Genomic DNA, 6,088 nt, shown 5'->3' with positions numbered 1-6,088 from the left:
AAGTTCATGGGACCATTCCCCATTAAGGAAACCATAAATCCAGTAACAGTAAGCCTAGAGCTCCCCAAGGCACTGGGAAGGGTCCACCCGGTTTTTCACTGCAGCCTGCTCAAACTGCACAACTCCTCTCCCAACTGGCACAGCGAAGAGCCTGCACCTGCCTCGATTATGGTAGATGGGGAAAAGCATTTCGAAGTCAAGAGGATCCTTGAGGCCAGAAAGCACAGGAGACAACTACAGCTCCTGGTGCAATGGAAACACTTCCCCAAATCCTATAGCGAATGGGTTAAGAAAAGCCAGATCAGAGCACCCAGCTTAGTCAAAGACTTCTACAATAGATACCCTGACAACCCAAATAGAGGGAGGGAGTCTCTCTTCAGGGAAGTGGTATTTCAGATTCAGCACAGCACAGCCAAGAAGTGGCACTGTTTCAGTTTCACTGCCACTAGTCTGTTTCACTGCCTCAGGGATAGGCGGCCGGGAAACATAAACAGGCAACCGCAAGTCAATTGCCAGCAGGTGGTGGCAATTAACCTGGGGTGAGAACAAAGGGGAAACAGATACTTTGTAACAGAGCCTGCTTCCCCAAACACCCCAGGCAATGGCAACCACAATACTCAAGGAACTTTACAATCCAGCACTGATCTACAACCAATTAAAAACCTGCATTCTCAGGATGGTAGCCAAAATATAGACATAGGATACAAGAATCATACCAATGCTGCCTGCTTCAAGGAAGCCATCAATGGTAAATATCACCATCTCGTTAACATACGTCTCAGAACAGGAGAGTATTAGGAGTGGAAGTTCATCACAGAAGAAGTGATTGATAATATTAGAGCTGCAGAAAGACAGTCGGAATGTACAGGAAGTGTGTATTGTTGAATCCAGGATTGCTGTAAAGTACACAACAGTGATCAATTGTTGGCAGGTCTTTAGGGACATTACATTTGAATAGAGAAGTGGATTGCAGATGGCCACATATCAATCATAGGCCATCACAGCCAACAAAAGGCACTCTGCATCCCCAAGCACAGCAAATAGAAAGAGCTGGGTAGCACAGGCAGTGTAAGAAATCCTTTTAGTTGCACTTAATAAGTCAGACAGCATTTTAGGAGCAATGGCTGAGGAACAGCAGAGATCCACAACGGAGAGGTTGCCCAGGAAGTAATACATGGGTTTGTGGAGCTGGGATTGAGTGCAAATCAGCAGAATCATCCCGAGATTCCCGAACACAGTGATGGCATAAACCAAGAGGAAGACCATAAAAAAAAGAAGCTGCATTTTGGGATTGTCTGTGAATCCCTGAAGAATGAATTCAGTAATGATGGATTCATTTTGTTGGTCCATGATCTTTATCACTGGATGGTGGTTTCAGGATATTAGCTGATCCTGAAATGTCTTTCTGATCCCTTCTGATGCAAAAGAAAAGTTTATTACTTAGAGATTTATCCATGTTCCTATCCTGATGCAAGAACAATCTGGATTTTATTCAAGAGGATTGGGACCACATTACTAACCTAATTTAGCATACAGTACATTTGCTAGGTGGAATCCATTTATTAAGCAAAATTATAGTCTGTGAGAATATATAATATATAATTCTAATGTACTTGCTTAATTTGCTATTTCAATGTCAGTGAAGGATAAAGGTAAATATATTGCTACGTCTGTTGCTGTAAAAGTATATGTTGGACTTTAATGTATTTATGACTGCTGGCATTTGTAATCCTCCCTCCTCCACCCATTCCGAAACCTTGCAACATGTGCGAGAAAGGGGGATTTGAAACCTGCAGATCTCCTGATTCAGGTCCCCTTCATCCCAGGTCTCCTTTCAGGAGATGGCAAGTTGGCAGGTGGTAGAGTACATGAGATTCCCACCCCATTCATTTTGCAGTTTTCTTTCTTTGGGTTCTTAATTTCAGGTTCAATCAGCCATTAAAAGATTCTTTGTTTCAGAAGCTCTCAACATACCACCAACCTGGAATTTCATCTCCTTTTATGGTCCTTCCTTGCATGTGTTTCCTTTTACACAATTTTCCCCTCTGCATTTCCCAAGTGACATCCCTCTGTGTACCTATGGTGTCCCTTGCCTGTGTTGATAGCTGAACTTATTTTGATGTGGAGCCAAGTAATATAGGAAGTACAGAGATTCTATTAATCTATCTATTAAAGCATTTTCGACCAATATTTTGAATGTTAAGGGTTAAGAAGTCTGGCAATAATTCCTAGAGACATCTTTATAGGCAGAAGTGGAACTGTTGGAAAGTGATGCCTCCAAATTGTCACCACCAATATTCCGTGATCATTAATATATGAAGGCATTGAAAGATGTAGGTGCATCAAGAGGGTCGTATTCTCCTGATGTCTCTGCTAGTAGAAATCATCCACCAGGATGACCAAAGGTTCTTCATCCCAGATCTGAGCCTGATCCCAGGCTGGGAAGGTTCAAGATCATTTCTTTTACTTAAGTAGTCCTGAAGCTGTAGGATCAATAAAGCCCTATTTAGTCAGTTTGGCTAAAAATCCAATACTTTGGCTGAGATAATTCTTGATAAAGAACCTCACCACACCTCCTCTAAAGGAGCAGGGTGAAAAACAGTTATTAGTGATCTGATGGATGTTGTCAAGCAGAAATTCTCAGACACCCTTATAAACCAACCTGGGGGCATATAAAATCTTATCCCCTTTTTATGGAGGAAAGTAACAACACTAATTGAAGCAGATAGTAAAACCTAGATATAATGTTCCCCGAAAAGACATCCTGTTTGTCATAAATATGAGTTTTCTCATCCACAAAGAATCCCCCAGACTTCTCATGATAGAGTTTAGATAGTGTCTGGATGGAGTTAAGCCCTGGAGGCTGATCTTCAACTGGGGAGCCCTGAAAAACTCCCTTGGATAACTCATCTCAAAGACAACAAGGCAGGAAGCCTATCTCTTCTCTCTTTGATGACAACAGTCCAAAGCAATTTCCTGCCATTACTCAATTCAGATTCCTAACTTTGCTTCTAGTTGATGTCTTATTCTTATTTAGACTTACTTGGGTCTCAAAGTAGAAAGATTCAATTTAATTCCATTAAATTAAACTGAAGTCAGGAGAGGGCAAAGGAATACATGTTCATTTTTACAGTTGGGAGAGAGGTTGATTCTCATTCTCTATTCTACACATGGAAATCATGTCCTGTTCTCAGTAAAGCTGAGAACAAACTTTCAGGAAGAGAGGATGCCTTAAAGTGAGGGTGAGCCAGTGTTGTTAAAAGAATTTTTCTAATACTAGTCATGTGATTTGTATTAATTCCAATTTTTCAAGCTTTCTCTACATTATGGGTTTCTGTTGAAGGGATGCATTTTATCTCTTCTTTACAGCATCCATCTTCTTCTAGACCTTCTTCTCACAGATCCATGTGGAATTAAGCCTTGAGAAGGATGTAATAGCTTGAAACTGTGAAGTTTAAACTCAAAAAGTAACTTGTCTCAACTTTAATATGGTTTAGAGAGTTCTGAGAAGAAAGTTCTCAGTCCCCATAAAGGTTGTTTTTGTTAATATAAAAATTCAGTGCATAATGGCAAAAAGTCTAACTTGAACTTTAGCGTAAATCTTTTTCTGAAATAGCCAACATACCTGGAGTTGAGTCAGTCTTTGCTCTTACAAAACCTGTAAAGAGGGGCAGAGATTTTAAATGTCTTTTCATATCACTTGGGAGATTGTCCCTCATGGACTTCAATACTCCAGATCCTGGAGATAACTGGTTGCATTTTCATGCTTTCTCGTGATAGTTTTAATTGGAGATTATTGGCAAGTAAATAACATCTTGGATCTACAACTCAAGAATCTACAACTCAGACATGTCAAGAACAAAATACCCTGCCTAGTCTACATCAAGCCTAGCAATTGCCAGGACTTTAATGGGAATACAGAAAGACTTTTCAAGAGAGCCCACAAAGACTGATGTTCTACTAGATGCACATTCCACATAGATTTTGTTGATGAAATGTAAGCCCAATGATCTTTTTGAAAATCTGATTAACAGAAACCACATTTCTCAATAGATGGTCTCAATTTAGCTAATGAAATCCTAGGTGGTCTATTTTCCCATGGAAATTTCCTCAATAACATATCTATCTTAAGAAAATATTTATTTGGCATTAACACTGGGAGACTTCTTAATACATAGATTAATCTTGGCACAGTATGCATTTAATAAAAATTTCAAAGGATTTTGATCCATCTATTAATAGCTAGGCAACATTCTGTGATACCTTTAGCATATTTAATTCCTTATATTTAGCAATATTTTTGCTAGGGCAAGTTGTGAATCTGAATAAGAATTTTCCAAGTCTGTGGTACCAAGTAACGGTTTCTTAAGTAAAGGGCAGATCACTGTTTCTTTCAAGGCAAGTGGAACCATCCCCTCCCTGACAGAAGCATTCTCTACTGAATGAATTCAGCCACATGTCACCACTCAGGAAGCCTTGACAGCTGGGGGGGGGGGAGAGGGGGACATGAATCTGCAACAGAGGACATGGAACTCCCTGTCCCAAGGACCCAGTCCCAAAGACTGTAACCCTAACCCTCAGCATTAACAGGGACAAATTCTTCTGGGATAACTGAGATGTTGGCTCCATAGTACATACAAAGCCAGAGTGCAACTACATGAATATCTGACCAACAATCCCTCCGTGTTCTGTCCAGTTTTTATAAATGCATATTAGGTTGACTAAGCAGCCATGAGGAAATCATGGATATGGCAGACTTGATTATGACCAACCTTGCATTCAGCAGCAACAGCCAGAAATCAGGGGTGCAGAAGCTCCAAAGACCAACCATTGGGGCTCAACGTTGGGGGCTGGAATATGAAACTGGCAATAAAAACCAAAAATGCCCTCCCTGAGGGTGGTCTGCCATTGACTCCTACCCTACTGTCCCATGCCCATCATGATCCTGATATTATAGCTTGCCCTATCCCCTACCAGATCCTCCTGACCTGATCTGACCCTCTGTCCCCCTGATTAAAAGTCCGCATTCAAACAAACCAACAACACACTCCTCCAAGTGGCCAGAAGAGCCAAATCTTTGGATGCTTCTGATAGCACTTACTTGCTCCCAGTCTATCCAACAACCCCACTCCACCCTCCTAGCCTCCCCGCTTTCATCCTGGTAGCCAACAGGGAAAAACACACACACACCATATCTGAATAGGAAGGATACAAAGGCCAGTGCCCACCCAGGGAGGAGGAGGTAGTGCAGGTCCACCCAACCCCAGCACACTGTCCAAATTAGTGACCCAGAAACTGACACATGTGCCTCTCTCATCTTCGGGGGTGCAGATATAAATTCCATGGAGCTGCTAAACAACACATTCCAGGCAGACCTCAGTCCCTCTGAGTCTTACAGCTGCTGAGCCAAATGATGAGAATGGTGAAAAAGGCCACTGTATGGGGTGGCAGGCTTCATCTTTTCCCCATAGGAAGACACATGGACAGGTTAATAAACATGCAAGGCATTTTGTTCAGGAAGTATATCACTTGATTATTAATCCCGAGCTGATAATTGTTTTCTTCCACCCAGAAAGACAATGAACCCAGTTAAACTTCCAAGCTGAAGGTAGAGGAGATTCTTTGTATCTCCAGGTAAGTCTAGGAAAGTCTCCTGTGAAATCCTGAAAAACTATTGCTGGTCCAGTTAGACTATACAGAACTAGATGAGCCAGTCTTCTTATTTGGCATAAGACAAGTGGAACTGGCAGATCACATCTTTATCTTTTAAATGGAGACTCCAGGCACAATATATTAACATATTTTTTTCAGTTTTGTTGATCATGTTGTATCAAATTAAGCCAAGAAATATGAGGCTGATAATGCTGATTATTATTTTTTCAATAATTTTGTTTAAAGCTTTAGATAGAAAAATAAAAGAATACAAGCAAAAAAAGAAAAAGAAGAAGAAAAATAGGTGTAGGAAAATGAAACAAAAAATCCCCCTCCCATCCAAAAAAGTGACTTCCCACCCTCATCATGACAAGTATGAACAATTCCATAATCTCTTCACCTCCTCTTATTTATCCAATGTAAAACTCTTCATCCT

General features: G+C 40.9%; 1 pseudogene; it reads right to left on the bottom strand.

The window, feature by feature from the left end:
* Positions 1–315: 315 nt before the first annotated feature.
* On the bottom strand, positions 316–1,356 carry LOC148215030 (olfactory receptor 5AR1-like; annotated as a pseudogene).
* Between the last annotated feature and the right edge of the window lie 4,732 nt (positions 1,357–6,088).

This window comes from Python bivittatus, unplaced genomic scaffold, assembly GCF_059951505.1.
Source record: "Python bivittatus isolate LINGU-HERP-01145 unplaced genomic scaffold, Pbiv_v1 ctg000480_np1212, whole genome shotgun sequence".
Taxonomy (NCBI): domain Eukaryota; kingdom Metazoa; phylum Chordata; class Lepidosauria; order Squamata; family Pythonidae; genus Python; species Python bivittatus.
Note: the sequence above shows the minus strand (reverse complement) of the source record. Positions and strands in the feature narration are given on the sequence as shown.